Source organism: Pelophylax lessonae (assembly GCF_965119305.1).
Source record: "Pelophylax lessonae genome assembly, chromosome: 1".
NCBI classification, from domain to species: Eukaryota; Metazoa; Chordata; class Amphibia; order Anura; family Ranidae; genus Pelophylax; species Pelophylax lessonae.
Genome location: NC_138768.1, coordinates 166,667,621 through 166,677,371, shown reverse-complemented (window position 1 = coordinate 166,677,371; position 9,751 = coordinate 166,667,621).

Sequence of the window (9,751 nt, the reverse complement as noted above, 5' to 3'; positions counted from 1 at the left end):
TATTCTCTATGGGCATTCCATTCTATCATTTATCTGTCATTCCATAGAAAACAGCTATAATCCCAAATAATTTCAATTTTACAATCTGCTACTCTACTTGGGGAACACCTGTGGGAAAGAATAAATTGCTGAACTTCTCATATTTGCCTGCAAATGAGTTCATATTTTGCTTCCTATTATACTCTATGGGCATTCCCTTCTGTCATTAATCCTTGCCATTCCATAGAAAGCTATGCTAATCCCACTTCATCTCAAAATTAATCATAATCTCTGAACGTGGAGAGAATGTCTGCCAAAGATTGGTTTGATATGTATAATGGTTTTGACTCCAGGTCACAACTTGCTTCCCATTATTCTCTATGGGCATTCCCTTCTTTCATTTTTACGTCATTCTTTGGAAAACAGCTATAATCCCAAATAATGTAAATTTTATAATCTGCTACTCTACTAGAGGAACACCTATGGGAAAGGTGAAAATGCTGTGTCTCTCAGATTTGCCTGCAAATGAGTTTATATTTTACATCCCATTATACTCTATGGGCATTCCCTTCTATCATTCACCCTTGCCATTCCATAGAAAACAATGCTAATCCCACTTCATCTCAAAATTAATCATAATCTCTGAACGTGGAGAGAATGTCTGCTAAAGATTGGTCTGATATGTCTAATGGTTTTGACTCCAGGTCACAACTTGCTTCCCATTATACTTTTTTACTCTTTGGGCATTCCATTCTATCATTTATCTGTCATTCCATAGAAAACAGCTATAATCCCAAATAATTTCAATTTTAGAATCTGCTACTCTACTTGGGGAACACCTGTGGGAAAGGTGAAATTGCTGAGCTGATATTTGCCTGCAAATGAGTTCATATTTTGCTTCCCATTATACTCTATGGGCATTCCCTTCTGTCATTAATCCTTGCCATTCCATAGAAAACAATGCTAATCCCACTTCACTTCAAAATTAATCATAATCTCTGAACGTGGAGAGAATGTCTGCCAAAGATTGGTCAGATATGTATAACGGTTGTGACTCCAGGTCACAATTTGCTTCCCATTATTCTCTATGGGCATTCCCTTCTTTCATTTTTATGTCATTCTTTGGAAAACAGCTATAATCCCAAATAATGTCAATGTTATAATCTGCTACTCTACTAGGGGAACACCTGTGGGAAAGAATTAATTGCTGAGCTTCCCATATTTGCCTGCAAATGAGTTTATATTTTTCTTCCCCATTATACTCTATGGGCATTCTCTTCTGTCATTCCCCTTTGTCATAAAAAAAAAAAAAAAAACAATAATAATCCCACCTAATCTGAATATTATACATCGCCACTGATATTGAAAAGTATGTTGTTAAAGATTTATTTGATATGTCTAAAGGTTCCGTCGCTAATTCAAAAATATTTTTACCATTATTGTCTATGGGCATTCCATTTTGTTCCATTATTCTCTATGGGCATTCCATCTTCATGTTAAAGTCTACGGGCATTCCTTTCTGTCATTCCTTTTACTATGTCCCTCTCCTGCCTCTGTGCTGGATGACTGACAGATGCCAGTGGACATAGAGTCTATGGTAGCCGCAGATGAGCGCACGGTGTATAAGTTGGCCCCCAGCTGCGCGCATGTGTACCCCAGACGTGTCACATTACATACTACATACATGATCTGGTGCAGCAGTGCCACCGTATAAGTTATGTTGGTGACAAGCGGATAACTGAACAAGCTGAAGCTAAAAGCTGATTGGTTACTATGCACAGCTGCTCTAGTATTCTTTAGAAAACAGTAGAAGAGGATAAAAAGCCCACTTCATGCTAAATGTGTTCGGAGACTCACTCTAGGGACCCCAGTGCTGTAAGGCAGAAAAGCGAACCAATAAACTGGGCACGGCCCTCCACCGACTCACAAGCACACCACTGCACCATGAAGAGAGGAGGCAAACACAGCGAAGTACACAAGCACTGGTGAGAACACCACAGCAGAAGCAGGCTACACCTGCACACCACACACCGCCCTGAACCTCTAACAATTTCACCGACAGCAGCCACTTCCGGCAGGCAGTCAGCCTCGCTGGGTTTGCAGCTTCTCATCCTCACAGCCCAGCGAGCACATAGCGGAAGTATGCAGCGCGCCTCACTTTCTAGGACTAGCCCCGCCTTCTCTCTCCACAAGCACGCTCCCGCCGCTTCGCGGGTGGAGCCGAAACCCGGAGACCCCGCCCCTCGCCCTAAACCCCAGATACACTTGGTGAGTGTTGTGGGAAGGAGGCGGGGCTTAGTGCTTTCGTCTCATTCTACGGCCTGAGTTACGCGCTCTGCAGCGCTGCTGTGACGTCACGCCCGGGGTTTCCATCCATCGTGAGGAGTTTCTGAGGAGCTCGGCGGCGTCATGGCGGCTGCCTGGAGATAAGGTGCTACTTGGTGACCGAGGGGGGGATATCGAGTCGCCGTGAGGCAGCTAGCAGCGGGAGGTGTGCTTACCTTCCCGGGGCTCCGGTGTGTGGAGGAAAGGCAGCGCGAGGCCGGCCTGCTCCGGCGCTACTGTAAACAAAGGCACGATAGAAGTCTCCTTGAGCGGGGATTGGAGGGGGAGCCGGAAGGTGGCGCAGGCCCCGGGCCGCACGCACACAGCCAGGCCTCTATGTGAGCGGAACACACAGGACAGGGTAAGAGAGGAATGTGCGGGGAGGAGGGAGAGGGCATCGGGGAAGGCTAGGCCAGAAGCGCCGCTGTGTCTTAGCGCTGCCCCGACTCTGAGATGAGGGCGGCCCGTATGATGGGACAGGAGAGGCCGAGGCTTCTTCCACCATCCCCGATCACTCGGGCCCAGAGGAAACTCAGCACCGCCCGGGGCTTATCGACTCTATGGCTTCCTATCCCTGGCCCCAGGCATGTCCCCCCTATGTGTGTGCCCCAGGAATGCCCCCCCTGTATGTGCCCCATCTCTCCGATGTCTGACCATTAGCAATCCAAAGGATATACCCCCTTCACGTCACTTGCCCACTTACATACATCGGTTTTGTCACCGTAAGACCGCGTTCACACCTGCGCCTAATGGGAGCACGCGCTGATTGGAAATGCGTCAACGTTCACCTGAATGGGCTGCCCTATGCCGGACAAACGCCACAGGGAGCTCATGTACCTTTTTTTTGGTGGGGGGGGGGGGGCAGTGTTAGCCATCCACGTTTGGGGTAGCGTTAGGAAATAACGGCACCGAAAGAGCTTTGCTGTGATTTTCACCCATTTTGGAGTGCGTAGGTGTGAATGTTGCCTAATCGTAAAGCTTCATGGAAACGGCGTATTCATTTATTGACGTACCCGTATGCCCTCTGATTGAAGGGGTTATGCTGGGACAATGGTTGCAACTGCAGTCATGACTTGGGTACAGCTTTTTACTGCAGACGATGCTCTTTTTAAAGATAAAGCAATTTCAGCTACTAAAAAGCTGTTGGGTTGATTGTACATGTGGCAGAAGGGCCCCCGGCTTTTCTGCCATCTTCCCGAGTTCTTCTGTCCCTCCGGGGAACCCAGGATTGAAGGCTTTTCTGACAGCTTACCATAGAGGGGCCCGGAACATCCCTATGGTCTAAGAAACCAGAAGCGATTCATTTTTTGTCACTTCTGGCTTACTATAGCTATGACCCAGGACCGGAAGGTGGCTTACCATAGAGATGACCGAGGACCAGATGTCCCCAATCTCTATGGTATAAGAAACCAAAATCTACAAGTATTTTACCACTTCCCCTTTTGTTCTGATATAAACAGGCAATTACTGGCTCATGAAAAGCATCTGATCAACCCGAACTCCGTCTTGATCAGATGCTTTTTAGGGCAGAGGAGAGATCTGGTGTTTAATAGATTCAGATGTCTCAGTAAAGAGTACATATTGCTGTCCATGCTATCAAAAGGTATGTTGTGATAGTAATAAAGTTGATAAAAGTTATAAACAATGTAAAAATAGAAAGTAATTAAAAAAAAAAAAAAAATGAAAGCATCCCTGTGCTCACGCGTCAAGACAAACATACACACAGTATCTCACAAGTGAGTACACCCCTCACATTTTTGTAAATATTTTATATTATCTTTTCATGTGACAACACTGAAGAAATGACACTTTGCTACAATGTAAAGTAGTGAGTGTACAGCTTGTATAACAGTGTAAATTTGCTGTCCCCTCAAAATAACTCAACACACAGCCATAAGAGCCGGTTCACACTGAGGCCCCCGAAGTAGTACAGGACCCTTTTTCTAAGTCGGACCGACTTGTGTCGCTCCTATTAGAACGGTCCTGTACTGCTCAATGGCGAGCTACCGACCGCGACTTGTCAGGCTGACAAGTCGCGCTAGTCTGAATGGGCTCTTAATGTCTAAACTGCTGGCAACAAAAATGAGTACACCCCTAAGTGAAAATGTCCAAATTGGGCCCAAAGTGTCAATATACAGTTGTGTTCAAAATTATTCAACCCCCACTGAAATTGATTGTTTTGGCCAGTTTGACATTGATTTTGATCATTCAGTCATCCTGCTTACAATTAAATCAAAGAGGCACGTGTAGGTCAGACAAATATAACATAACATAACATTTATAATGAAATAACCACTAATGTCTTTTCTGTGCTCACATCATTATCAGTTTTATTCAACCCCAAGTGACATTCAATCTTAGTACTTAGTACAACATCTTTTTACAGTTATAACAGCTTTTAAACGTGAAGCATAGCTTGACACAAGTGTCTTGCAGCGATCTACGGGTATCTTCGCCCATTCGTCATGGGCAAAAGCCTCCAGTTCAGTCACATTCTTAGGCTTGTGTACTGCAACTGCTTTCTTTTAAGTCCCACCAGAGGTTCTCAATTGGATTTAAGTCTGGTGACTGTGATGGCCACTCCAAAATGTTCCAGCCTTTAATCTGCAACCATGCTCTAGTGGACTTGGAGGTATGTTTGGGATCATTGTCCTGTTGAAAGGTCCAACGTCTCCCAAGCCTCAGGTTTGTGACGGACTGCATCACATTGTCATCCAATATCTCCTGGTACTGAAGAGAATTCATGGTACCTTGCACACGCTGAAGCTTCCCTGTACCTGCAAAAGCAAAACAGCCTCAAAGCATGATTGACCCCCTGCCATGCTTCACAGTAGGCAAGGTGTTCTTTTCTTCATAGGCCTTGTTCTTCCTCTGTTGATCCATGGGCCCAAACAGTTCTAGAACACTATCCCAAAACCTCTGTGGTTTGTCCACATGACTTTTGGCATACTGCAGTCGACTCTTGTTATTCTTTGGAGACAGCAAGGGGGTGCGCCTGGGAGTTCTGGCATGGAGGCCTTCATTACGCAGTGTGCGCCGTGTTGTCTGAGCAGAAACTTCAATAACCACATCTGACAAATCTTTTCTCAGTTCCTCAGCAGTCATACGGGGACTTTTCTCCACTCTACGCTTCAGGTAGTGCACAGCAGTCGGTCAGCATCTTCTTTCTGCCACGACCAGGTAGCGTTTCAACAGTGCCCTTTGCCTTGAATTTGCGAATGAGGCTTCCTATTCCGCAACTGCAAAATACAGGAGCTTTATCTTGGTATGTTTAACATCTTTGCAATCTTCTTATAGCCATTGCCCTTCCTGTGAAGAGTAATCACCTCTTCTCTTGTCTTCCTGGACCATTCTCTTGACTTCACCATGTTTGTAACCACACCAGTAAATGTCTAGAAGGAGCGGAGTATCACAGTCATTTTAAAGCTGCCTAATTGGTGCTTATTAGGCTTTATTGCTGCTCCCTGACATCCACAGGTGTTTTCAATACCTGATTGAAACCACTTCAATGAACCTCTGTTCTTCAGAGTGGTAGTCTTTAAGGGGTTGAATAATTGTGTCAATGAAGAATTCACAAAAGAAACATTTACCACTGTATTACAAAACCAATTGATTTCATTTTAGTTGCATATGGTTCTTTAAGAAGTCCTTGTAGGATTTCATTCTGAATACAATTACAAATGTACACTAAATTTCCTAAAACCCTTTACAGCATTGGGGGTTGAATAATTTTGAACACAACTGTATTTTGTGGCCACCATTATATTCCGGCACTGCCTTATTCCCTTTGGGCATGGAGTTCACTGGAGCTTCACAGATTGCTACTGGATTCCTCTTCCACTCCTCCATGATGACATCACGGAGCTGGTGGATGTTAGAGACCTTGTCAGTATAATGTTTAGGGATTCTAAGTAATTTTTTAGGAAAAAAAAGCAGATTTTTACACTTCTAAAAAGTGGTGTCAGAATTGCTTTGGGAATCAAGTGGTTATACTTGGAATATGCTGGATCTTTTTCTGACAGAAAAAAATGTCTCAAATGTCATGGTTGTACAAATGTATGGCATCTCACAGGCCAGAATATTATTTTATTCTGGCCATTTGTATACATTTGCGTTCATCTGTGCATGTTTATGCTGGTTTACATGTGTAAATTATGCTAATGATCTCCCCTCTTAGTGCACCTTTTGTTTTGTTTGCTGCTAAAAGCGGCTCTTAACCACTTGCTGCAAAATCACATACCTGCAGGTGCAGGCATCACCCCTATACATTTTTTTTTTCTTTTTATGGAGCAGACGGTCAGCTTTCTAGTTATAACACGCTCGGCTGTTATTGCAAGCAGCGGGAGAGGACTACAACTCCCGCTGCTTTCCCCCGCTGTCCCGTCCCACCGTGAGGCCAGCCTCGCGTCCATAATCTGCTTTGATCGGGTCTCGAATGTTGTAACCCTGGAGCGACATCACACCATCAATTCTGGTTTACTCGAATCTTAAAGGCGCCAGTTTTAAAAATGTTGGCGATCTTGGCATTTTTAATGCTTTTAAGTGCAGAGGAGGGGTTTGGGGTCTTCTAGGCCCCAGATTACTCCATAAAGAGTACCTGTCAGTCTATTACAGTCACAAGGGATGTTTATACTCCTTGTGACAGCAATAAAAGTGATTAAAAAGGAAAGTGTGAAATTTTTTTTTTTTAAAGCGCCCCATCCCTTCGTGTTTATACGAAAAAATAGGGCCAACTTTTTTTTTTTTTAATTCGGTAAAGTGTGTGCGTGTGTTTTTTTTTTTTTTTTAATTCTTTGGAAAGACCGCTGCGCAAACAGTGTGACATAAAATATTGCAACGACCCCCATTTTATTTTCTATGGTCTCTGTCTCTGCTAAAAAATATATATATAATGTTTGGGGGTTCTAGGTAATTTTCAAGGAAAAAATACAGATTTTTACTTGTAAGCAGCTAATGTCAGAAAAAGGCCTGATCTTCAAGTGGTTAAATTAGAACTAAAGACATTTCTTTATTTTGGATAGAGGAAGTGCCGGTTCACATTAGTGCGATCAGAGATCGCATGTAATTCGCAGCGCGTTGCTCCTAAAATTACATGCGATGTTTGCGGTGCAAATTTCAGCCATACCTTTTTGTATGGCTGAATTCACACCGCGATCGCACTAAATCGCACTAAACACGCACATGACCGATTCTGTGCGAACTTGCAGATCGCACTGCGATATGCAATCTCAACTGGGGGATGTCGTTAACTTTTAATTGTCACCCCCTGCGTATCGCATATGGCAGTGTGAACTGCCAGGGGTGCGGATGCGTTGCGGGAACACGCTGTATATTTGCAGCGTTCCCGCATCATACAAATGTGAACCGGGACTCCGGGAGGTTTATAACCCCGTCAGTTTTTTTTTTTTTTTTGTCATCTTGTGTGCCATTGGGGAGATTTCTCTTCACTTCCTGTTCCATAACCACAATAGGAAGTGAGCAAAAATCCCTCCAAAGGGAGGGAATCCAGGTGTGTCGCCAGAACTTGGAGATTTCCCCTCTATTCCTGTTCTGGGGGCAAAAATTGGGATTTTTTTTACTTTCAATGGTAAATGACATATACAGAGGGCGAATCTCCCAAACAGGCATGGACCGCAATAAAATCTGACAGGCGTTCTAATCCCTCTTCACTCTATCCACAACTAAAACAAAACAGCTTTGCTCTTTAGATATACTTAAAGCCATATAGCCCTATGGGTGGAATTTAAGTGCATTAAAGAGGAAGTAAAGTCCCCCAAAAAAATGAGAAAAAAAAAGCCCTGTAAAGAGAGGCATAATGAGCTAGTATGCATCGCATACTAGCTCATTATGTAGTACTTTCCTTAAAACGAAGCCCCCGTCGTGCCGCCACCTCAGCAACATGTCCGGCCGTCCTGCTTCCGGGTTCGCGTCCTCTGGCCATCTGATTGGCCGGAGGCGCGATTACATCACTCCCGCGCTTGCGCCGCCGTTCACGGCACTGAGCTCTGAAGGAACGGCACGGGTGGCCGTTCCTTCAGAGCGCCTGCGCCGATGACGTCATCGGCAGTATGCACTCTAAATATCTCCTAAACGGTGCAAGTTTGGGAGATATTTATAGCACCTATAGGTAAGCCTTAATATAGGCTTACCTATAGGTAAAAGTTTGTGAGGTGGGTTTACAACCTCTTTAATGACACTTAAAAAAAAAAAAAAAAAGCTGATGTAAACACTTGATGTTGGATAACCTAAAACTGCGTTTAGATGCTTTTAGGCTACATTCACACAAGCATAAAAATTTTACTGATCTTTTTGCACAAAAGTTCCTGCATAATGCTCAATAAAGGAGAAGTTCACCTTTAGGTACATGTTGCATGTTTCACCCGTATTTAGGGTGGAATATGTAACCTGTTCCCAATGCTGCAGCTTCTCGCTGTTCCTTCCTCTCCCTGTATAACAGCAATACGAAGAGAAGTTCCTTGTACTAGGTGTCAGTTTTTGAAAACAGCGCAGCCATGTGTTAAACCTGCAGGAGGACCAGTGTTTTTATTTATAAATGACTTTACTATTGCTTTAGGCCTGGTTCACATGTATGCGGGTTGGCGGCCCACATTTGCACCGGCATAGCAGGCCATTGATCTGAATGGGCTGCTATGCCCTCGTTTTCCGCAGAAAAAAAATGCATGCAGCATTTAAAAAAATGCCGCGGCCGTGAAATCCATCCTGCTTTTGCACCATGCGACTTACCTGCAGTTCCTGCTCTGGCAAGCTTTCTGTGTTTTTATAAACATGGGACCAGCATTTAAAACAGTTTGTGTGTGCAGGAACTGCAGGTAAGTCGCATGGTGCAAAAGTAGGATGGATTTCACGGCCGCTGCATTTTTTAAATTCTGCGTGCACCTTTTTTCAGCCGAAAATGCAGGCATAGCAGCCAAAGCCCATTCGAATCAGTGGACTGCTATGCCTGTGCAAATGTGGGCAGCCAACCCGCAGCATACATGTGAACCAGGCCTAAAGCAATAGTAAAGTAATTTATAAATAAAAACCACTGGTCCACCTGCAGGTTTAACCACTTTGGATTAGAGCTGAGGGTCAGGACCAGTCCTCACCAGGTAGGCCAGACACTGCTTGATGATTATAAAATGTTTACACACACACACACACACACACACACACACACACACACACACACACACACACACAGGTAATAGTAGTGGGTAGGTGCTTGTAGTAGGCACTGTCTGTGGCTGAGCCCGGGAGGAAGCATGCGGCTGCAGTATAGAGCAAAGCCGCTGCTTCCTGTGTATGGCTCCTCCTGTCACAGGTGGAGTGTATCTGATATCACTCCGCCTGTGAGCTGGACCTATACAGGAAGTAGCAGCTCCATTCTAGTAAAGGAGAGCTGAGCCGGTGTAACGTGAGAATTACCTACCCCGTGAGAAAAACCTAC